The following is a 26,283-nucleotide window of genomic DNA, read 5'->3' on the forward strand; positions in this document are numbered from 1 at the left end:
CTCCTATACATTAATGCCACAGAGGTATTTAAATGTCTCTATCATATCCTCTCTCTCCCACCTTTCTTCTAATGTATGCATATTGAAAGCCTTAAGTCTGTCCACACACGTTTTTAACAAAGAGCACTGACCAATTTTGTAGCCACCCTCTGGACTAGAGGTCTGCACGGGAACGGGGTTTGCGGGGATCCCGCAGAGTCCGTGGGAATCCCGCGGGTTTCCCCCCCTGGTCAGCGGGAGTGCTGCGGGAATGGAATCCTGGTCAGCGGGAGTGCTGCGGGGATCGAGGCTGGCAAAAATCGCGGCTGGCCCAAAAAAAAAGCTGCCCAAAATCTGGCTATAGATGACGCTGATGGCTGTGTGTGCAGGGGGAAAAGGAAACAAAGGCGATCCTAAGTGGCGCCAACGTTTTGATGTCATCCCGTCTCCTGTTTTTCTTCAACCTCCTTGGTTCCACCCCCTCTTTAACACAACTTCCTGTTTACGGCACAGCGGATTGAGGTCGAGGAGGGAAAGAATTGTGTCTGAACTAAGGGGCGGGGCGCCGGAAGAGGAACCTCTAACCCAACCAACTCTTCCTGTTGTAGTGTGGGTGACATCTTGAATGAGTTTGAAGGTAGGATGTGGGGGAGTTTGAAATTGACAAAGAGGATCGGGGGGGGGCGTTCTGAATTGGGGAGAGCTGAAGAGAGAGGGAAAGATGGCAGACCGCGGGGACTGGAACGGTTTGGTCATCTTCCTGCATGCGTATGAAGAGAGGATTTGGTATCTCTGAGGGGAATATGGGATAGTAGGGAAGAACTCAGTCTTTTATGTATATACTGCAGTCTAGTAATGCTATGGAAACAAATAGTACGGATTATGTGTGAGACTGGAGATGGGGGTTGGTGAAGACTCAATGAACCTGAATATAGGAGGGAGCTCTGTAGGGATCTAGTATTAAAAATAAAAAAAAAGTGCAATATGAAGTTTGCAGCTAATGGAAGGTGTCTTGCAGGGGCTTTTGAGAGATCTGTGTAAGACTGGGGGCTTTTTTCCTTCTTAGGAGGGTCTAGCTGGAGAACATGGTGGGAGGCAACCAGCTGGAAAATGCCAATCCTCTGATTTACCAGCGCTCTGGGGACTGGCAGGTGACAGCTCAGGATGAAGATGAGGATATCCCAGATAAAATAGATGACCATGAAATATTTGATATCCTTTTCCTGCGCAGCCCTGAAGGCTGTGTACGAGATCCAGGAGGTATTTCCCAGGAGGGCATCAAATGTTATGTTATACTTTCTGAATCTATATTCAACCCAGTTTCTGTCTTGGATGTTATTTTAATCTGATCTTCACATCAGTGTTCTTTTCTCCTTGCGCTGGGAATAGATAAGGGCTGGATTCTCTGGACCCTATGCATTCCATCTTAAATTGGGCCTGACTATTGGCAGATCCAGAGCATGCGGCTTTTAGTTTTGCAATGGTATCTGGTTAGAAGTCTAAACGGACTGTTGAATAAAAGCATGAAAGAAGGGGAGTGGAAAGCTCCATGATTACAACAAGCTGTTACAACACTAAATCTCCTGAGGCATGAGAAAAGGGCATTAAAACATCGGCCAAAGGCACGGCTCCAGAAAGTCTGTGGGATAAGGGAAAGCAGATGCGGCATGTTCTATGATTAACAGCTTGTGGTATTCAGAGACTTGCACAGGAATGTTGTGTGAGAATTAGTCAGATGCCAAAGAAGAACGGTATAAAAACAGTGTGGAACAAAGAGGTAGTAAGCATTTTGATTTGCCTTAAGCATTCTAATATCTTTGCTGTGTATTGCTTGTTTGAGTACAGAAATGCTTCCTGAATACCCAATTGATAGTATTCAGTTTGTAAACTAAAACAGTGAATAAACTTTTTATATTAAATAGGAAATTCGTCTGGCCTTCTCTACAAAAGTGGCGACCGCGGCAGGACAGAAGATTTATGCCGCACACGGAAAAGAGAAGGCGAGACGAATGACAAATTAAGTGTTTGTTGTTAAGGAAGTTTTTTACAGGATTGGATTTTGAGAGCAAGCGTTGTTTTAAGCCTGATTTCTGTGTACCACTAATTTGGGAGTGATCAACCTACTGACGTGGACATACGGGCGACGACTCCTGGGCTTGCTAAAGAGAAATAAGAAGACGCGTGAGTAAGCTTACATTGTGGACTTATTAGTGGTATATTTGTTTAGCTTTGTAGTTTTCTTTTTTGTATATTTTCTTTGTTTAAGTGCACTAGTATATTTTTGTAGGTTGTGGCTCTATAGGAGAAATTGTAATAGTCAGAATAAAATGGAAGGGAAAGGGGCAGATAAGAAAGAAAAAACCCCTGTATATACTTTGTATTTAGATTTAGATAGTTCAAAAAAATGCACCCCTTTGCAGCATGTCATAGAATTATTCCCGTTAGAAAAAAAACAGATTGAAAAAACACATGAGAAATGGATCAAATATGATGCAAAGGATTCTTTTTTGAGCTGGTCTCAGTATGGATCGTTTGAAAAAATACAGCAAGAACAGGAAAAGCAGCCTTTGGTTCAGCCTGAATGTTGAGGAATGTCATCTGGTTTTGATTTCTCGGGTGTACAGGTTAGAAAGGTCAGGAAGAACTGAAATTTGTTTTGTTCCTTTTAAAAGATTGTTTTAGATTAGATTTAAATAAGTTCTTTGTCTTATAGGGAATTCTGATCTCTGTTTATTTTAAAATATGTGTTATTCTGTTTAATTAATAAGTTCTATTTCTCTATGTGGAAACTTTGTCTGACCCTTTTTAAGTGAGATTTCTGCAGTTTTAAGAGATCATCTGGTTTGAATTAGGCACAGTCCTAGCTAGTTTTGTGTGTAGGGCTAATAGGTGAAAGAGGTGATTTAAAATCTCTAATAACCTCTGAACAATATGATTTGTCAACATAATTTGAGGCTGAGGGACGGCTACGGGTTAGTCCCGAGACCTCAACAAAAACCAAAGGTAATCCTGTTCAAATTGACACCCAGACCGTCAAAGGCAATTTTTAGGGAAACCCATGTAGCTGCAGAGCTTGTGAGAATGGATAAAATCAAATGTGGGGAGTTACTAAAAACCTGTTGGAAGTTAAACATCTCCCCTTCCCCCGTGACAAGGGAGGACCTACATCACTTGAGGATGTACAGAATTTGACAAAAGCAGGAACTCAATTGACTATTGGGGATTTTAAAGCTTTATGTGCAGCATCAGGTATCAGTATTTCTCAAAGTTGGGCAGCTATGATTAATCAAAATAATGAAGTAAATACACCAGTAGCTTTTTTATCAGGCTCTTTTAATCATGTGGAAAAGGGAATGAAAGAGATACCAAAGTTATTGACAGCTATTGTGGCAGCAGTAGGCAAATGGAGAGCACAAATGCCTTTTGTTCCTATTGTAATACATACCAACCACACGATTAAAACGCTGTTGAGCCCTAGCCAGACGGCATTGACAGCCACTAGATTTGGAAAATATCAAGCAGTACTTTTAGGACAAGATATAAGAATAATACCATTAACTAAAGAACAGAGAAATAAGATAGATCTGCTTTTTCCTGTCGATCAAGAGGGTGAGATCGATACTATAGAAATCCCTACATTTCACTGTCTTACTTTTGAACCCTTGTCTGATGGGTTGGTATGGTTTACAGATGGAGCTTGTGAGAGGACTGTTGCAGGCTTTGCCTGCGTGCAGGTAGATGAGAATCTAAGAAAGATAATGCAAGTACAATATAAAACCCCTCCTGACCATACTGCACAGCATGCTGAACTTTTGGCCGTTATTACGGCCTTACAACACACTGATATGACTCAAAATGTCACTATATATACTGATAGTGGTTACGTTGCAAGTTCACTACAGTATCATATATTAAAATGGCAGCGTAGGGGGATGATAACCAGCGCAGGTAAAAATCTACAACATTACACATATTGGAAATTGCTGTTTGAAATTTTGGCAAAAAGGGAACGTGAAGGTAGAAAAACTGCAGTTGTGTGGACCCCGGCCCACACTGAAAGGCCAACCTTTGAGGCACTAGGTAATGCAATGGCTGATGCAGCAGCAACGGAGGTGGTTAAGCAAAGTGAAAAGATTTTGTATAATACTAGACAGACACAGGAAGGGCCACTTACGAATGTAGATAAGATTGAAATGTGGCAGCCAGAGGGACAGGAAAGTCAAAAATGGTTGAAGAGAGGATGTATGAAATTGGGAAGTGAATGGTTTAATGCAGAAGAAGGATTGCCTTGCATGCCAATGAGTCAGGCGATTAAGGTATTAACTGGGTGGCATGCAACCATGCATTGGAATAAGGAAACAATGAAACAACAATTTGAGCAAAGATTTTGGACTTTAAAAATTGATAACCTGATTCAACAGGTTGTGCAGAATTGCATGGTATGTAATATTAACATACCTAAAAGAGGTCCTAAAATATCACCTGGGACACTTCCAATACCAGAAGGCCCAGCAAAAGAATGGTATATTGATTTCACTGATATGATTGTTCCAGTGCAGGGGAAAAGATATTTGTTAGTTTGGGTGGATGCTTTTTCAAGGTGGATAGAAGCATTTCCATGTAAAAGGGAGACAGCACATGAGGTGGTACAATGCCTGGTAACTCATATTATGCCAAGACATGGGTGTCCGTCTAGAATAATTTCTGATAACGGGACACATTTTAATAACAGTGTTTTGAAAGAAATGGAAACGATTATGGGTTTATCACACAGGAAAGTATCAGTGTATCGCCCCACCTCCAATGGTTTGGTGGAGCGCTACAATGGCATTTTAAAAACAAAATTGAGAGTCTTACTAAAATCTCTCAATAAAGAAATGGTGGGAAAATTATATACATGGCTTGATGTATTGCCATTAGCATTAATGACAATAAGGGCCCAACCTAATGGGCGTACAAAATTGTCCCCATTCCAAATTCAGACAGGACGTCATTTCTTCCCGATGCAGACAGCAAGTACTGATAGCACAGCTCAGTACTGGCAAAAGCTACAACCGATGTTGAACCTGACAAGTGATATGATCCGAACAAATGTAGCATCACAGGCAGGGACTACTAATGATGTTTGTGCTTTTAAAGTAGGTGATTTAGTACTACGAAAGAACTTTACACATAAAACATGGAAGGATCCTGTGTATGTAGGGCCTTTTGCTATCACGGCCCTTACTCAGACCGCTGCCCGTCTGGAAGGTCATACTTCTTGGATACATTTATCAGATATTCGACGAACTAATAATATTGAAATGGACAAAGAATAAACAATCATGTCCCTAAACATGATGGTATTGGGATGTTGTTGTTTGTTAATGGACAATGAACACATATAGACTTGTTACAGCGACCAAGATGTTGAATTTGACTGATTGTATCATATGTGCCCACATCCTTGTCCTTGCCAGCTATGATGTATGGGACTACAATGATAAAATTGGGTGGGCACCGTTATCCCAATGATACCTGTGTAAGGGATGATGGAAACTTCATTGGACAAATGAGACTATTTATAAGCAAGCCTTGCTTATGGACAAGTACCCACAGACATCATTTTGGTGTCTGATTAATAGTATGACAACTGGAAACATTCCCCTGATAAAGTGCAATTACACGCACAATGTTGTAACAGGTAATTGGTCTATAGGAGGAAATACAGTGATTGTAAATGTCACAGCCAAAGAAAAGTGTGGCCATAAAACAAGCTGTAATAAGACTTTAACTCAATGGTATGTAACAACTGATTCAATGAATGTTAACACCTTGGAATATGCTTTTAATTTGTGTAATTTTTAATGCCACATCAGCTAATGAAAAGTAAGAATGAATGACAGTGTATTCCCCTTTGATGAAGCTCACTGTCCTATAAATTATATACCTCAAGAGATATAAATTTTGTACCCTAGTACAATTGAATCTGTTTAATGCTGTGTAACATGTGTATTAGCATGTTTGCAAAGATGTGCCAGGATGCTGCTTTTAAAATGATAATGGTAACTGAAATTAAGAATGAATAGAACTTTAATCTGTCAGCCAAAAATATTGAAAAAGCGTGCAGAAACTGAATGCCACAAACAGGGGGGAGGAGATTTAGAAGGGAGGTAAGGAAACAGACTGGAGCTGAAACAGATGTTTGAGTCCTGGAATACCAGGCCTCAAAGGGAGGATGTTGAATAAAAGCATGAAAGAAGGGGAGTGGAAAGCTCCATGATTACAACAAGCTGTTACAACACTAAATCTCCTGAGGCATGAGAAAAGGGCATTAAAACATCGGCCAAAGGCACGGCTCCAGAAAGTCTGTGGGATAAGGGAAAGCAGATGCGGCATGTTCTATGATTAACAGCTTGTGGTATTCAGAGACTTGCACAGGAATGTTGTGTGAGAATTAGTCAGATGCCAAAGAAGAACGGTATAAAAACAGTGTGGAACAAAGAGGTAGTAAGCATTTTGATTTGCCTTAAGCATTCTAATATCTTTGCTGTGTATTGCTTGTTTGAGTACAGAAATGCTTCCTGAATACCCAATTGATAGTATTCAGTTTGTAAACTAAAACAGTGAATAAACTTTTTATATTAAATAGGAAATTCGTCTGGCCTTCTCTACAGGACGGAGGCTTTTTGCCAGATCAAAAATTAGGACCTTGGTGCTTAGTCGTTGTTACCACTGTTGTTCACAGGATCTGGCTCTCTTCTGTGCTATTAGCATACCCAAGTGTCCTCTGGATCCCCTTATGGCTTTTAAAAAGTGGAAAATATTGGATCCAGAGGACTCGCCTTCCTTTTCTTCTTTGTGCTTCTGATCACTTTAAAACTGGTGTAGCTAGGTGGGGCCACGGTGGACTGGGCCCCTGGTTGGCTGGACGAAGTCTTCAGCTAGCGGGGGTTGGGGTTCATCCGCCATCTTGACATCCTTCATCCATAATCTAAAAAAAAAGGACGTCCTTGACGAGCACTTGCACATTTTCACCCGAGTCTCTCTCTGTCTCAACTCAAGTTCAACACGTGCAGGAGACTTGCTCAAGTTGTATGTAGTGAGTCTTCCAGGCACTGCCAGACCTCGGTATCCACAGAAGAGAACTGCACAGAGGTGAGCTCAGCTGACCAATAATTCTCTTTATTTTAGTGTGGAAAAAACTTCAGTTTGTTTTATGTATTTATTGCACTTTTTCTAAGATTCAGTATATTAATGAGTGAAAAAATATTTTCTCTGATTCGTTTTAAATGTATTACTCTGCACTGTGTGCCCCCTGTCCACTCCACTCAGTACTTTATACTTCCTTTTTTTATGGGGACGGGCGGGGATGGAGGAGATCACTCACGGGGATGGGCGGGGACGGAGGAGATTACTCACGGGGACGGGTGGGGACGGGTTAGATTCTGGTGGGGATGAGCGGGGACGGGTTTGATTCCGGCGGGGACAGGCGGGGATGGGTCTTATTTCTGTCCCTGTGCAACTCTCTACTCTGGACCAACTCCATCCTGTTTATATCTTTTCGTAGGTGTGATCTTCAGAATTGCAAATAGTATTCTAAATGGGGTCTCACCAGAGACTTATATAAGGGCACTATAACCTCTATTCTTCTGCTGGCCATTCCTCTCCCTATGTACCCGAGCATCATTCTGGCTTTGACCGTCACCTTTTCTACCTGTTTGGCCACCTTGAGATCATCCGACACAATCACCCCCAAGTCACGCTCTTCTTTCGTACACAGAAGTACTTCACCCCTATACTATACCATTCCCTTGGGGTTTTGCAACCTAAGTGCATGACCCTACATTTTGTTTTGCATTTAATCAGAATTGCCAATCAACCATTCTTCCAGTTTCACCAAATCTCTCCGCATGCTAGTCACACCCTCTGGGGTGTCAACCTTATTACAGAATTTGGTATCATCCGCAAAGAGACGAAAGATTTTGAGAACCCAGAGCTTGAATAAAAATGAGAAATGTTTATATTTATTAAAACTTGATGAATTGCTTTTGTTTAAACATAAAAATCAAAGTGATGTACAGTAAAAAAAAAAAAAGTGCAGTTACTAAAAATGGAAGGAACCACTCACACCAGAAACAAATCAAAGAAAAAACACCACCACAGGAACCCATTATGAAGAGAGTCTGGTGAAAAAGTAAGTTTTTAAGATAGCCTTAAATGTTTTTAGAAGAGGTTCTAATCTAAAATAAAAAGGAAGATTATTCCAGAGAAGTGGAGCCATGAAATTGCAAGCACTTTTATGTATGACTTTCCAATAGGCTTGCCTGGGATTTGGTAGGGCAAGCCTATGGTTGTTTAAGGAATGTAAGCAACAACGAGTTGGTGTATAGGGGATGGTTAGTGATACTAGGTAGTCTGAGAGACCCGTATGAACCGCTTTTCCTCGGATTCTATATAGCGAGACTGAAATTGTGCACACAAAATCCGGTCGTATTTGTGCGTGCAGTTTAATTACTTAAGCCAATTATTGCCAATAGTTGCTACTTAACAAGCAATTATTGATACTAATTGTCATTAATTAGAATTTATGCACAGAATTTGCTAGGCATATTCTTAAATCAATGATATGACTCAAACTTGCTGTTGAGAAAACTCTTAATCACTATAAAGAGCAAGTACAATTTACCCCACTTGAACTTCTCATTCAGCTTGATGGAGGAAAAAACTTCAGATGCTTGGCTTATTGTTGTATGTTCTCAACTGTAAACGCCGGGCGGGCTTCCTCATTAGTCTTAAAAATCTCCTATTAATTTATCATTTTTTACAGTTTTAGTTAATCTTTTTTTATTATTATTATTATTTTTAACTTTTATTCTTTTTTCTGTTCCATTTATTAAAAATATGTATGAATGTCTTCCCTTTCAGGAATGTTATAGCTTAAGGACACTTATCTTAATGTGGGTATGGTCTCTTCGGTTTGCTCAACAGAGCGCCTGTTTCATGGCTCGCTTCTTCAAGAGTCAAACCACCATCCCTTTGCATAATATGTCCTCAATGGAATAAAAACAGGGGTTTAAAAGTGAAACCTCCATGAATTTCCTACCCGCTTTTGAAACTTCCGAACCCATTACGCCATACCAAATTAAGATAAGTGTCCTTAAGCTATAGTGTTCCTGAAAGGGTAAACATTCATACATATTTTAATTAAATGGTACAGAAAAAAGAATAAAAGTTTTTAAAAATAATTTTAAAAAGCTTAACTAAAAACACTTCAAATAATGAAAAATTAATAGGACGTTTTGAAGACTAATGATGAAGCCCACCTGACATTTGAAGCTAGGCATATTCTGTAAAGTGGTGCATGTAAATTCTCATGTGCACTGCCAAAAGGGGCATGGCCACGGGCAGACCGTGGGTATTCTGAAAATCTAATTGCATGGTTATAGAATACATCTGCTCCTTGCCTAACTTAGGTTCCAGTAGTTTACACCACGTTCCACTTGTTGTAAATGGATGTGCCTAGAGATAGGCACAGGCATGGCCATTTGACGTATCCTATAAACTGGCTAGGCGTATTCTATAAATTGTGCCTAAATCTAGGCACGGTTTACGAAATACACCTAGGCAGAAATATTTTTGGCGCCGATTTTTCAGGCGCCATATACAGACCTTCCAATTCGGAATACAACCAAAAGCGTGAGGTCATACCTTACCCTCCATTCCTCTAGATGCAAGGGCCTAAAATACAAATCCACATACACCACTGGCTTCTCTTATATATGCACCAAACTCTGGAACACTATCAAAAAAAACATAAAATTCATGGACAACTATCCTTTCAAAAACACCTGAAAGCCCACTTATTCTGACAATTCCTCTCAGACAACCCAACGTAGACAAGCAGATCACTGATATACACTCCATCATCACGAAAATGGACAGAACTGAACCAAGCCTGTGTCAATCTAGAAGGCTCTAAGTCAAGTAAAATGTTCATTCTAATGATAACTGTAGCTGTAAACCACATGGCAACCAGCTTACTACAAGATAAATGTAACCCTCACAGAACATTAATACCTATAATCTATTGTACTCTTAGATGATTGTAAGCCACATTGAACCTATCAGTTGCTGCAAAGAGATTTGGAAGAAGCTAAATAACAGGAGTTGCAGATGCAATGTAAGGATTCTAGTACTCCCTGAAGGAATTGAGAGTCAGGCCCCAGTAGCTTTTATTGAAGATTTTATACCAAAACTGCTCAATATCACTTTTATTCATCCATTTGAGGTAGAGAGAGCACACTGGATCCCCTCTCATTGCTCAGAGAAGAAAGAGGCCCATTCTCTTTCATCTTAGAAATACTATACTTCCTGCAAGCGTTGAAAATACTTGCCAAAGCTCATCACCTTTCTTATTAAAAGATGGAATGACGCAAAGTTAAAATATTATGTAATTACAAAAAAAGAGGAGTAGCAATATTGATTAATAAAACAGCTATTTTGATTATTGATGAACATTATTGTGATGCTGGGGCAGATGGGTTCCAATTCATTTACATCCAAACTTAAAGCTGCAAGTAAATAAATGTATTTAACTCCACTGAGTATTTTCTAAAATGGGAGGGAAAGACTTCAGACACTCAGATGCCCTTTTACTAAACCACGTAGGCGCCTTCGTGCATCCAACGCATGCCAATTTGGAACTACCACCCGGCTATCACGTCGTCCAGGCGGTAATTCCATTTTTTACATGCGTCTGATACGCATGCCAAAAAAATTTTTATTTTCCAATGCGCAGCGCTAACCGGACGGTAATTGGCATTGCACTGACAATTACCGCCTGATTAATGCGTGAGACCTTACCGTTAAGTCAGTGGATGGTGGTAAGGTCTCAGACCCAAAATGAACACACGCCAATTTTAACTCAGGGGCCCTTTTACTAAGGCGCTTAGGTGCCTACACGCATCCAATGCACGTCAATTTGGAACTACAGCCCGGCTACTCGAGCACCGGGCGGTAATTTCATTTTTTACACGCATCCGATATGCAAGGCACAAAATATTTTTCATTTTCTACCACATGGTGCTAACCGGGTGGTAATTGATTTTGCCGCATGTCCATTTTTGGCAATTTAAAAAAAGGCATTTTTTACAGGTGCGCTGAAAAATGATTTTGCGCATGCCCAAAACATGGGCCTACACTACCACAGGCCATTTTTCAGCCTACCTTAGTAAAAGGACCCCTTAGGATTTTGTCAAGGCTCTCTGTCATTGGGTTAAAAGTGTCCCACCGGTCTCTGTCAGGAGGGGACGAGTTTGTGCACCCCTGGTTGGGGACTGGGTGGGATTGCCTGTAGATCCTGGTGGAGACTTTCAATTTTGTTGGCAAAATATGCAGTAAAATCATTGCAGGAATCAGAGACTCAAGTCCAAATATCCAAATTGGTCAAACAAAATACTCTATCATTAACATTTATGCACCACATCGGGTGACATGGAATTTTTTCAGAAACTACATACTGAGGCTTTTCAACTGTTACTTACTAATATTATCCTTGCTGGTGATTTTAACCAAGTTAATAACCCTTTTTTTTTAGATAGAAAACTATGGGTGAGAGGGGAGTTGGTGCAAGTGGAGAGCCCAGTTGGGCAATTTTGGTCTTTATCAGCCATTAATTACTGTGGGGTCCTTTTACTAAGCCGTGACTAAAAGTGGCCTGCGGTATTGTGGACACGTATTTTTGGCATGCGCCAGGCCACTTTTTACCGTGTCTGGGAAAAGTTTTTTTTTTTCAATGGGCCAGGAAAAGGGCCTGTGATAAAATTGAAACCAAAGCATGCCTATTTACAAAAACAACAAAACAAAGTGGAAGAAATCCAGAAAGACCAGACTGAAACCACAGATGGTAAGAGCACCAAAAAAGTTTTATTGGGACCCTACACAGTCCGTGTTGGGTCCCAATAAAACTTTTTTGGTGCTCTTACCCTCTGTGGTTTCAGTCTGGTCTTTCTGGATTTCTTCTGCTTTGTTTTGTTGTTTTTGTGTTTTTTTGCAGGAGATTTGGACTCTCTTTGTTGTTCCATGCCTATTTACAGCCTGAGCCCTTAACGCCACCCATTGATCTAGCGGTAAGGGCTCACATGTGGTTACCGGTCAGTGTATGCCTGTCACGACTGTGGTCGTGACCCCTCTCAGACTCACCTTATTTCCAGCAGTCAGCTTCTGAGCTGGCTTCTATCTGTTCTTTCTGAGTTATTTCTGTCTCTGTCTCTGTGTGCTGGCTGCTTCCAGTATGGCTCTGATTACTCCACTATACTGCATCTGTGTGTGTTAAGCCTCTCTGTGCTTCAGTATGCTTTCTGCCTGTGTCTTGGTTTGTGTTCCTCTCGCCCTCTGGTGGCCAGAACTGGTGGCTGCCATAGACTTTCCAGACTTTCTTTCCAGTCCGGTCCAGATATTCCAGCCCTCCAGACTTGGTTTGAAGTTTGGCAGCTAGCCTCACCCGAAGCTGCCTCATGATTGCTGCAGCTGAGTTTCAGCTGCTGATGGGTTTATTACCACCTGGAAACCTTCTGAATTTGCCTTTGCATCATCTAAGGTCCCTGGTTTGTTGGTGCTTTGTTGCACTTCTGCCTAGTCTGGTTTCTTGTATAGTTCCTTGTCTGATTCTAGTTAGTCTGTGTGGAGTTTAGCTTAGGTTTATTTGTTTATTTCCCTAGTCTTGTTTCTGGTCTGTATTCCTTGTTTAGTTTCTGTTAGTCTGTGTCTCTTGCTTAGTGGCTGCTCTGCAGCTTTCAGTCCTGTCTCTTATCTGTCAGTATGTGTAACCTGTTTTAGTGGCTGCTCTGCAGCTTTCAGTCCTGTCTCTTGTCTGTCAGTATTTGTACTCTGCTTCAGTGGTTGCGTGGCAGCTTTCAGTTCCTGTCCTTTAGCTTGTCCATTTCCTGCTTTGTGTAGTATTGTCTGTCTGTGAGTCCTAGCCCAGTTTCCTGCCTTGCTGCCCATGTATATTCCTTTCCCCTCTGACCCTCAGTCCCTGTTCAGCCTAGTTGGTATCCAGTGCCTGCCCTGTCTGGTAAGTCCTGCTGGCCGCCTGCACCCAGGGGCTCAACTCCTGGGGAAGGGCGGTCAAGCGCAGGTGAATTCTAGCTGGTTCTGTCAGAGTTCTGCCTTGTCTATGGTGTGCGGTGGTTTTGCTTGCCACTGCTGCTCCACGGCAGTGGCCCAAGGGCTCACGAACCTAGTTTCTGCCTTGAAAACGTGACAATGCCAACTGCCAATTAATGCCAGAAATGCTGTACGCAGGAGTAAATTTTTTTAAAATTTGTCCCGTGGTATGGGCACGCGCCAAATCCGAAATTACCACCAGAGGGCGCGCTATCCTGGTGGAAGTCTTGTTTTGGCGCACTCTGTATGCGCGTAGAGCCTACCGCGCCTTTGTAAAAGGGTCCCTGTGTTAGTATGAGTTTAAGAGCAGGAGTTGAAGCTTCCTGCATCCCAGTGACTGAATGATTAACATTGCACTTTTATGATATATAAATGCTTTGCTTATGTTGTTTTATGTAATTTTATGTCTATTATTTCATGTATGCTTTATAGTATAACCCACTTAGATTCTTGAGATAATGCAGTCTATGAATATTTTAAATAAGTAAATAGGATATAAGGAGTGAACCTTGACACAACACTATCTTAAGAGCCTCAAATAAATAGTTTAATTAAAAGGGTTTTTTTTTCCAGATTAAAACAATTTCTTTCTATATGGTCATTGTTTCATATGCAACATGTCAGGGTTTTTGCTCAGGCCATTATATTAGCACAGTTTGATTACTGTAATTTGTTATATACAGGAATTTCCTTTAGATTACAATACAGAATTTTTCTATTACAGAAAAACATGGCCAGATTGATTTTTACTGTAGGTGTAGTAAATTCAGTAGTGCTACACCATTAATGATTTAGCTTCATTGGCTGCCATTTTTGGTGTGTGTTGAGTTTAAAACTGTACATATTATTTATAAGATGTTGAGAGGTCTGGGATAAAATTTGGAATGCACTTCAGAACAGATCAGAACTGCATCTTCTTATGTTCTTTTTCAAAAAAAAAAATCTGAAATCTTTTTTATTTTTTAAATACTACGAAGTTTAATTTGACATTATGGAAATTGTTTCTTTTATTGTAATTCTCAACATATTGTGTTGACTCTTGGTTGTAAACTGCTCAAAATCTGAAAGAAATTGGGCCGGATATAAGTATCTGAATAGAACAGAATAGAATCTCATGCTGCAAGGAGCAGGAGAGATGATCTCCATTAGGATTGAACAATTGCAAAAAGGAATCCAATGCCTAGAGGGAATGTTAGGAGCTGGAGAAACACAATTACATCCTCCTGCATCTAGAACATTCTGTTTGGTAAACACAGTGAGTGGCAGCACCAACAAAAAGAGAGGTCACCTGGAGAAAGACCAGAAGACATCATGGGAACGGGGAGTGGAAATCATCTTGACCTCAGCATTACTAAAGTACATTTGATTATGTTATGGTAGAGAAAGAGAGAGAAAGGGAAAGCCCTAGCATATTGGCCTTATGGATTGAAAATAATACACTGATAGACATAAGTACATGTTGCCATACTGGGACAGACCGAAGGTCCATCAAGCCAGTATCCTGTTTCCAAGTACCTGACAAGATCCCAAAACAGTCCATACATTTTATGCTGCTTATCCCAGAAATAAGCAGTGGATTTTCCCAAGTCCATTTTAATAATGGCTTATGGACTTTTAGGAAGCCAGCCAAACCTTTTTTAAACTCCACTATGCTAACCGCTTTTACCACGTTCTCTAGCAATGAATTCCAAAGTTTAACCACATGTTGAGTGAAGAAATATTTTCTCCAATTCATTTTAAATTTACTACTTTGTAGCTTCATTGCATGCCCCCTAGTCCTAGTATTTTTGAAAGAGTAAACAAGTGATTCATGTCTACCCGTTCCACTCTACCCAGTATTTTATATACCTCTATCATATCTCCCCTCAGCTGTTTTTTCTCCAAGCTGAAGAGCCCAAGCTGTTTCAGTCTTTCCTCATAGGGATGTTGTCCCATCCCCTTTTTCATTTTCGTCGCTCTTCTCTGTACCTTTTCTAATTCTACTATATCTTTTTTGAGATGCGGTGACCAGAATTACACACAGTATTCAATGTGCGGTCACACCATGGAGCGATACAAAGGCATTATAACATCCTCATAACATCCACATAACTTTGTGGATTTTGCTGTTGTCATTACGCAACTGTTGAACACCGCTACCAACCTAAGAAACAGTTGCTTAGTATTTCAAGCAGTGAATAATGGTGGACTGGACTATTTTGCAATACAATTTAAGCTATGATGTTCCTGAGTATACACTGTGTTCATTGACGTTTCCTTTGTTTGACTCTGTATGGATAGCCAGATTAAAGGATGCCAATATGAGTGTTCTCTGGCATAGGCCCAGCACCGTGGAATGATTTGACCCCTAGAGTTAAATCATAATGGACTAAGCTTCTTATCAAAAGCTGTGTAAATATGACTGTTCACTATGGCCTTTGATGTATTGAACTCTATGCTTTTCGGGTGGAGACAAGGGTTGTTTTCATTGGGAGTTATTGATCGGAGGATATTATTTGTATCTTAGGTCCGATTTTATAACTGGGTGCCTATGCGAGAAGTATAATATGGTACCTATTTTATAATGGCAACATGGCTGCCTATGTGCTGTTATAAAATAGGATTCTGGAGCCAGCATCAATAACAAACAAAGGCCAGCACACAAATTTGTACTTGCTCCGAAGCAGCTGTAAATTTTTGTGTGTCCTCTAGGGGTTTGACTCAATATAGAGTGCCAAAAAAATAGGTGCCAAAATAAAGGCAAAATGCAGGGAACTAAGGGCCCGATTTTCTATATATGGCACCTGAAATTAACATGCGTTAGGCAATTACCCCTAAGCGTATTCTAAATACCACTTGTAAATCTACAGTTGCTGCAGAATACAGCCACCAGATTGATATTTAGGAAAAATAAATTTGAAAGAGCCTTGCCTCTGCTGAAAGAGTTAGATTGGTTGCTGATAAGAGCACATATTCAATTTAAGATTAATTGTACTGTTTTCAAATCTTTTGATGAAATGACAGCTTCCCCTCTCTCAGAAACACTTGAACATTTCACACCCCTGTCCAGATCACATTCAACTATTTAAATGAAATTAGCTTACCCTCTATAAGGCAGGTTCGATCTAAAACTTTTCATGAAAATTCATATAGGTATCAAATAGCCAAAATTTGGAATGAACTTCCATTATTTATTAGATCTATGTCATCACTCTATGTTCAGAAGGCTCTTAAAACATATTTATTTTCCTTATCATATGGGTTTTGATAGAATGTATTGTAATGTGTTTGATCACATTACAATACAATCCTTATCAGTCCAGACAGCAGAGTAAATAAACTAAACAAGGTTTATTTATGTTATGTTATTGTCACAACTTGAACAGTGAACAGAAAATGTACAATCAGCAAACAATAACAGGTAACTGAAATATGGATCAATTATAAAACTATCTTAACATTTGTTTACTTTCTGTCACGCCATTGCGGGTGAGCCAGAGTAGTGAGCCCTAGGGCTGCTGCCAGAGACCGGCAACAGCAGGAGAACCTCCCAAACTGGAAGCGAGACTCAACCAGGTTTGGCTGGACAGCACTCTGAAGTGGACTTGAACCAAAGGCTGGAACAGACTTGGCTTGGCTGGACTGGAAGCTAAGGCTGGAACAGACTTGGCTTGGCTGGACTGGAACCAAAGGCTGGAACAAACTTGGCTTGGCTGGAGTGGAACCAAAGGCTGGAACAGACTTGGCTTGGCTGGACTGGAGCCAAAGGCTGGAACAGACTTGGCTTGGCTATACTGGAACTCAAGGCTGGAACAGACTTGGCTTGGCCGGACTGGATTCAGGATTCCCAGACAAGGCAGACATAAGCAGGGTAGGGCAGAAGCAAGGACAGACAGGGTGATACAAGCAGGAAGGGAACTAAAGCCAAAGACACACAGGGCAGAGACAGCAGTACGGAAGTTAGGACAGAAGACAAACAAGGCAGATACAAACAGTAAGGAACTGAAGCTAAAGACACACAAGATAAGCACTAGCAGAGCTAGAACAGCAACAAGCACTCACAGACGAAAGCACATCTGAAGACCTCTGTTGCAAAGGCAAGTCTGACAATTCTCAGGAGCTTAATAAAGGCAATTACAGATGAGGTCACAGGTGAGGCTTGGCAGCAGAAACACCGGGGCAAGTCTGGAGTGCTGGAACAGCAGGACCGGAATTGAACCTGGAAGATGTCTGAGAAACAGGAAAAAAACAGTCCACAGCAACCACGGGGCCCGGTCACCCGGGGGCAAGGTGAGTGTAGGCATGGAATACAGTCACAATCATGACACTTTCTAAAAGGTACCTGGGGAGATCATGAAATATGCTGCTCGCAGATTATCAAATATAACTGATCACAGGTCCTCAGCAAAGAGATCTGTCTCTCTCTTCTCCCTGGCTAAGACTAGGGCAAATGCCAGTCAGTGTTGCCAGGTACCCGGTCGCCAAACCCGCCCAAAAAGTTCACACCCCCACCCCCGCCGCCATCAACCCCGCCGCCATCGGCCCCGCCTCTTCTGCCATCGACCCCGCCTCCTCCGTCATCGCCCCGCCCAAAACATCATCAGCCCCGCCCAAAATGTCATCTAACCCCACCCAAAACGTCGCTAGCCCCACCCAAAACGTCACTAGCCCCGCCCCCGCGGCCCGAAAAACCGCACAAAAAACGCGAAAACAAAAACAAGCCCAAAAAAACGCGACCCGCAGCAGGCAAAAATTTCTCGCAGCGGGTCGCGGAAAATCGCCCAACTGGCAACCGTGATGCCAGTACATTCTAAATGAACTTGAACTCCTGGGCCAATCAGAGCCTAGAACAAGTAAAAAAAAAACTGGCCACATTACTGCAAGTCTTTTTTTTCTGTAACAGCTTTAAGCATAAACATGCACTACCTGCTGGTCAAACTCTTCAAGAATTAAGGCAGTTGCTCTGTCACAGTATTTTAACAACTTTTTTTCTCATTTCCTTTGGAATTTTCTTTGATTTTGGCATATTATTCTTGTAGAAATTTTGTGCTACTTCACTTTCATGGTAAAGTTCAGTATATAGCTGCATTCAAGCCTGGCTATTTTCAATCAGCTGAATCTAATTAGCAATTAAATTTGGTCAATTGGTTGAGTAACTAAGGGGGCAGTTACTTTTTCACATGGGTGATCTGGGTGTTAGATAACTTTGTACCTTAAATAAATGAAGTAATAATTTAAAAAGTGTTTACTCAATTTTCCTTTGACTAATATTACATTTTGTCTAAAGATCAGAAATCAGTTAGTGTGACATATATGGCATAATAGGGGAAATCAGGAGGGGGGGAAATTTTTTCACATCCGTATAACTGAGTTCTTCTGTCACTTTTTTTATTTAGGTGACTGCATCAATCTTTCAGTACATTTACTTTGGCTGGTTCATTCACGTCACTGAGTCCATAGTAGGGACTCCCGAGACTTGAATATTGGACTAGAACAAGAGAAAAACTAGGACTGCTCAAGGTAAGTTTTGATGTCTGTGTATCCAACACAAAAGGACAAACAAGGATTACTGAAACTACAAAATGCTGAAATCCTGTGCTCTCAGGAAGCAAGGCAAAAGCAAGAATTTTATGTACAATTGGACAAGAAAATAACACTGAAGCAACAGGAAACAAGCACTGGGCTGGTGCCTGGTGGGCCAATCAGGAAACGGGAACTAAGAGTACCGGAACCCCCAGAAACACAAGACACAGCGAGGAATGGGCTGGCTACAGCCAGACTTCCAAAGGCAGGCATATCTCCTCCTTAAAGGCAGCTCTGTCTCCTAATCTAAGCGTCATAGTTTCAAGGTAGGTTTGTGCCTAATAACTATTTACACTGTGAATAAAATCTGAAATGTAATGACAATATTTAAGGTAAATGTTGTTTATGTTTTCTCTGACAGACTGTGCATCCCTAATTGCCATTCTACTTTCTTTAAATTTGTGTACGTCAGAATATGCATCTCTAATTGCTGTTTTACTTTGGGATACACAACCTTAATTACCGTTCTACTTTTTTTTTTAACATAGGTGGTGGCAGAATGTACATTCCTAATTGCTGTTCTACTTTCTTAAAGTAAGTTTATATGAGTGCAAAATAAACTGAGAAAATTGCAGTTGTTTGTTCCTATCTGGGTTTCTTAGGTTGTGCTATACTCCTTCCTTTTCACCATTCAGTAGTGAGTATTGTACGCTCTCTTCTGATATTTTTATGGTTCTGTATACCACTTAGAAATTCCATAATAGGACAACAGGATAAGACTTATAATACTTGGGTGGGGAGGAGCCTTTGTACCTTGGGTCAGTTGGTTGAAGATGGGGTGTTAGTGCCTTATGAGTTAAGGGAGGAATCTGGTCTTACGTAGAGGGATTTTTTTTCCCGTATAGACAAGTGATAGATTTTGTACAACATAGGGCCAGTAAAGATCTGTTATTAGAAGAAACACTCCTTGAATGAGCAGTACAGAGGGAGTATTACTAGATTCTGTTGAGCCCTATTGCTTCAGATTCCCTTACCAGTAGTCTGTGAGGACATTTTGGAACTATTTTGGGATTAAAGATTGGGAGAAGAATTTATGCCACCTGTTGCGAGTTTCTATAGCATCCAGTATGGTAGAGAATGGTTATAAAATGCTGTACCAATGGTATTATAATCTACTTGTCTTAAAGCTATGTATGATTAGGGGAGATGATTTATGTTGGTGAGGCTGTGGAGAACAGGGGACTCTTTTGCACATATTTATTTTTTTATTTTAGATTTTGCTCACACCTTTTTTCAGTAGCAGCTCAAGGTAACATATAAGGCGTATTTTCAAAGCACTTAGACTTACAAAGTTACACTGAGGTGCATAATCGAACATCGCCAGCGAAATAGGTCGCTGGCGATCTATTTTGGCGGCGGCGCAACAGCTGGCCGGAACCGTATTTTCAAAAAAGATGGCCGGTCATCTTTTTTTTCAATAATACGGTTTAGGCCGGCCAAATGCCAGAGTTCGCTGGGTTTGAGATGGCCGGTTTTGTTTTTCAGCGATAATGGAAAAAAAATGCCGGCCATCTCAAACCCGGCGAAATACAAGGCATTTGGTCATGGGAGGAACTAGCATTTGTAGTGCACTGGTCTCCCTGACATGCCAGGACACCAACCGGGCACCCTAGGGGGCACTTCTAAAAATTAAAAAAATATATACAAATAGCTCCCAGGTCCATAGCTCCCTTACCTTGGGTGCTGAGCCCCCCAAATCCCCCCAAAACCCACTCCCCACAACTCTACACCATTACCATAGCCCTTATGGTTGAAGGGGGGCACCTACATGTGGGTACAGTGGGTTTTGGGGGGGTTTGGAGGGCTCAACACTTAGCACCATAAGTGTAACAGGTAGGGGGGGATGGACCTGGGTCTGCCTGCCTGAAGTGCACTGCACCCATTAAAAACTGCTCCAGGGAGCTGGATATGACATTTGAGGCTGGCATACAGGCTGGCGAAAAAGTGTTTTATTTTTATTTTTTTAGTGTGGGAGGGGGTTGGTGACCACTGGGGGAGTATGGGGAGGTCATCCCCCATTCCCTCCGGTGGTCATCTGGTCAATTGGGGCACCGTTTTGAGGCTTGGTCGTGAAAATTAACAGACCAAGTAAACCCGGCGAAATACTGCTTAACGCCGCTTTTTTTTTCATTAGCCGTGAAAGCCGGCCATCTGGTAGCCATGCCCATGCCCGCCTTTGCTTCACTGCCGACACGCCCCCTTGCACTTTCACCAGCGCGGCGATGGGAAAGCAGCGATGGTGTCAAAAACGCGGTTTTCGATTATACCGATTTTGCTGCTTTTGCGAAATCACCAGCCATCTCCCAATTTATGTCAGAAAATGGCCGGCGATCACTTTCGAAAATAAGCCTGATTGTAACCTACAGAACTTTGTAAGGCTAAGTGCTTTGAAAATGAGCCTCATGGAGGGGCATTTTCGAAAGGTCGTCCAAATCTGAATTTGGGCGCCCTCATGAAGTTGGCTAAAATCAGGTAGGTATAATCGAAAAATAATATGGACGCCCTTAGACATTCCAGTATCGCAGTTGAAAACGCCCAAATCAGAGACGCCCAAAGTATACGAAAAATATGGCAGTTATGTGAGAAATGCGTCCTTGTTACTATACTTCTCAATGTTCCTTATATTTTCCCCATACCTGGATGTCCGCAACTACATGCACTGTACTTGCAGAACATGCAGCTATGGGAAATATAAGGAACATACATATTTTATTGTGTATATATGAATTTTGCACACTTGATAATGATCCATATAAGGAAAACTCCCATATAAGGAAAACTGTGCACGTAGGCCCTGCACGCGTGACGACAGTCCATGAATATCCATGCGTCATGGCCATCCATGTGTGGAACCTGGGTATCGGGCACACATGTCTAGAATCTCCCCCTGGGCGTCACACACAACTTGGATATTCATGGAGTGGAATGCTTTCCTGTTCCTATAAGTGGCCTCTTGTGCCCGGGGGGTTCTGAGTGCGACATGTGTGCAGTCAATGGCACCTTTGACTGAGGGGAAGCGAGCTATGGCAGAGAAGTCAGCCATGTTTTTCTGCAGGGCCTGGGGGGTGGTGGGGAAGGTGATGTACTCAGAGGTGTGGGTAAGGAAGGCATCAAGGAACTGGGTGAGGCAGTTAGAAATGGAAGGCTGGGTGAGACCCGTGTTCACAGCTAGGACAGACTGGAAACTCCCAGTGGCCAGAAAAGAGAGAGAAGCATTGATCTTTAGGTGCACAGGGATGGGATTGTTCCTATGGGTCCTGGGCTGCAGGACGGGTTGTAGCAGGTCACAAAGGTGCTGAATGGCAGCCCTACCAAAGCGGTACCTCTGCAGGTCAGTGAGGTCTAGGAAACTGCTACGGGGCCTGAAAACTCTGGGGCATGCGTACCTCCTGTGGTGTCTCCCCTCTTCCTCCAACATGTAAGCCACCTGTGCATTTAGTGCCTCCATTTCCCCACAGAGCAGCAACAAACAGAAGCTGACACTCACTCTCCCACCACCGACAAACTATGCAGTCACACACAGCAGAGCCACACTCAGGGTTGCCAGGTAGAAATTTTTTTTCCAGCCCAATCCGGGCCAGAAACCAGCCCAAAACCCGCCCAAACACAAACCCCGCCCCTGACACCCCCACCCCCGCGTCACCGGCCCCGCCCCCGCCGTCACCGGCCCTGCCTCCCACGTCATCGGGCCCGCCTCCCTGTCATCAGCCCCGCCTCCCACGTCATCGGGCCCGCCTCCCCGTCATCAGCCCCGCCTCCCCGTCATCGGCCCCGCCTCCCACGTCATCGGCCCCGCCTCCCACGTCATCGGCCCCGCCCAAAACGTCACTAACCCCGCCCAAAAACGTCACTAACCCCGCCCCCCGCGGCCGAAAAAAATCAAAAAGCCGCCCAAAAAGCCGCCCGGAAGCCTAAAAAACCGCCCAAAAAACCGCAACCCGCCGCGGGCAAAAATTTCCCGCAGCGGGGCGCGGAAAACCGCCCAATTGGGCGGTAAAACCGCCCACCTGGCAACACTGGCCACACTGCAAGCACTCCTGCCACACCCTCTAGCCAATCACTCTCCAAGCAGTCTTCACAAACACGGTGCAGTAGTACACACAACAAAGAGACAAACAGAAACTACAAATAGGTAAGGGAATGAAATATGAACTTGGGGACAGTGAATGGAGAGGGATAGGGGGAGGGGATGGGGGAGATAGAGGAAGGAGTAGTGGTGTCTGGGTTTGGGGGCTAGAAGGGGTAGGTAGGGAAAAGTGAAAAGGTAAAACACAAATGAGGCAGGTGAGGGTGAAAACGTTCCAACCACAACACACAGATAGGCAGATGATCAAAAGCAAACGCCGGCGCTAGAGGTAACAGGTACTCAACAAACTCTCAGCTTTCTCTGCAAACAACAATTTAGCTTTCTTTCCCAACAACGATCTCGCCACGCTCCAACTCCACAAAATCGCTAATGGGTCTAAAGACGACTTCCCCCTTACTCTGGTCGCTTTTATTTCAGGTCTAATTAAAAATGCCCATGTTCCGACCCATGCAAAACCATTTCGCAAGCCGTTATATGCTGGGGGCGCACATCACATAACACCGCCCATAATACACCCCCTGTGGGGGCAACCATAGATGGGCGTCCTTGCGTTGAGGATGCTGTTACGGCCCGGTTTTGATTATTGGATTTGGCCGACCTTTTTTCACGGGGACGCCCATGTGCCTTTTGTGTCGCATTTTGGCTACCCTTCTCTTTCGAAAATGAGTTGGATAGTAACATAGTAGATGACGGCAGATAAAGACCTGTATGGTCCATCCAGTCTGCCCAACAAGATAAACTCATATGTGCTACTTTAAATGTATACCTGACCTTGATTTATCCTAGGTGAGTTACATTTGGGTATACTGGGCATTTCTCTGTCCCGGGATGGTTCCCAATCTAGGCTACTCCTCCACTTCATATATGGTAGACATGTCTGGACATGTCCCATGGCCCAGGTTTTTTGGGATCAAGTTCTGCAGTTGGTGTCAGAAATTATGCGCAGGATGTTTGCTCAATTTTGGACCACCCACTTTGTCACTTCATAAGCAGAAATTTGGCCAACAGGTTATTACAGCTGGGCCTCTGGTCTTGGCATCAGCGTGGAAACAGCATGAGATCCTGGTATGCACCGTCTTATTGGCGAAATTGAATCATATCTATTTGATGTCCAAATTGATGGAACTTAAGAGAAATAAACTCCTGGCTTTTCAATGTACATGGGATCGTTATACTACATGGTTAAAGACAACATTACCCGCTAGAGTCACAATTGCTCTGCCCTGATGTTATTGGGATGGATGGTGACCTTCTCTGTGTTTGGATAGATTATATGCTGGGGGGTTGGGGGGACGGGTTTTTCTAGGGAGGGGAGGGGGTTCAGAGGGATGGAGGTGTTGCTTTCGATATGTTACATGCTGAAGGGTTACAGTATGTTATATGTTTTTTGAGATTATATATGTTTTATTGTGTTTTCTGCAATACATAAATAAAGTTTAAAAAAATAAGATATTCCATAATAGACTGGATAGAAATCTGAAGTCATATGTTTGAATAGCAGTCAAATAAATAAGTGTGTATATTTTCCATGGGGTAATTTTCAAACAGAAAGTATGTGCCTATTTTACAAAGACACGTGAAGTGGCATTTTCAAAAGAACATCTAGGTCAGAATTGGGACATCCAGAAAGATGTCCTTCTCACAGCCATTTTTTGAACAGGAAAAACATCAGGATTTCTTGTTTGAAACTAAATAAGAAGGATGTTCTTGCACTGAACCCGTCCAAAATATGAACGCCAAAAAAGCAGGCACAAAAACATCTGTCTGGCAGCATTTGTACAAAAATGACCACACAGACATCCTTGCAGAACAGAGGGGCAGCCACCGGTCAGTGCAGTGGACTTTAAACAATGAGATACAAATCCACTTTATATGTTATTGTGAGCCCTCCTGGAACAGATAAAAATCTACTGTACCTAAAGGTACATCACTACAATAGCCATCACATTTACAGGTATCTTATAAATTCAGGAGTCACACATTTGTACAGATATAAAAGAGTTAAATTGGGAGTTACATTTAGGTCCCATTGTTCAAAGTTCATTTCACTGACCACTGGGCTACTTCTTAACACTTACTTGCTGCTCTTTAGGAGTGGCCATAATACCTGCATCTGTCATAGAGTCCAAAGGGAAAGCAAGAAAAACCTCTACGTAAGTCCAAAGGGAATGTCTAAAAAAATAGAGGATGACTCACAACTTCCACACGTGCTTAGAGAACAGAAGGTCTTTATTGAAGCATCGAATAAAGACCTGATTCGGGGCCATGTTTCAGTAGCCAGTCCGCCTGCATCAGGGGTCTGATACACACACTGTACAAATTTAAAATTAACACAAAATTAAGAAATACAAATAAAACACAATACAAAGTAGGAATCAATGATTCATATAAATACATCAATAAAAACATCAATAAAAATCAGGCACTGACTGATTAAAATATGCATGTAGTGCTGGAACATAAAACGCATATGAGTTGGGAACTTATGGATAAATGTAAATATTGATAATTATTTACAATGGTTATTAGAGGGACACAAAGCCACGTGACTGTAATGCAAAGTGATGAGTGATTATCCACCTATGTGTTGATTCTGGTGCTGGAAAGAGATATATTATTATTATTAGCATTTGTATAGCGCTACCAGATGCTATACAAATAGTCCTGCTATAAACAAGAAAACTAGGCATGAGGTCATTCCTTGTGACTACATAAAAACCTACTCTTTAAAAACTACAAACAAAAACCGGCAGCTTAAGTCACCAAAGTTGGTTATCCCGGTGAGCAGCTATAAACATGGCCGGTTAAAGACAAAAACGTCAGAAAACAAAAAGAAAATTACTTAAAACATAGCCATCTAAAGGAAGGCTCCTAGTCGTTGCAAGGCTTGACCACAGCTACGTAGATCAGGAATATATAAATGTATAAAAAAGTGTATAAAAATGAACCCAGGAGCAAACCAGTATGAATATAACCGGTAAGTCAACATAACTGCTAAATTCAAAATGAACAGACCATCTAAAAGGAGGGCACCGGTCATTGCTAAGCTTGACCGCAGCTACAAGGTAAGGAATGTATGAAAATGTATAAAAGTGTAAAAAAGTGAATCCAGGAACTACAAACATAAGGTTAAAAGGGCACCAAAACCGCTAGTCATAAAAACCACTCCATTCAGTATTTTGTATACCTCTATCATAGTTCCCCTCAGCTATCTTTTCCCCAAACTGAATAGCCCAAGCCATTTCAGCCTTTCCTCATATGGAAGTCATCCCATCCCCACCCCACAGCCTTTCTCCTGAGCTGTGCTTATGGATCTCTCTCCTCTTATCTCCTATGATCGCTCTGGAAGTATTTGGGGTGCTTTACCCAACCTGCTAAAATAAGTCCAGTCTTTAAAATTTGAATTTTTTTTTTACAAAGAAGATCATCTAAAATGATGTTTTAAATGAGATTTTTAGCCTGTGATTAAAAGCCAGTGAGCACTGTGAGACGGGTGCCTGATTATT

The sequence above is a fragment of the Microcaecilia unicolor genome, chromosome 3 (assembly GCF_901765095.1).
Source record: "Microcaecilia unicolor chromosome 3, aMicUni1.1, whole genome shotgun sequence".
Classification (NCBI taxonomy): Eukaryota; Metazoa; Chordata; class Amphibia; order Gymnophiona; family Siphonopidae; genus Microcaecilia; species Microcaecilia unicolor.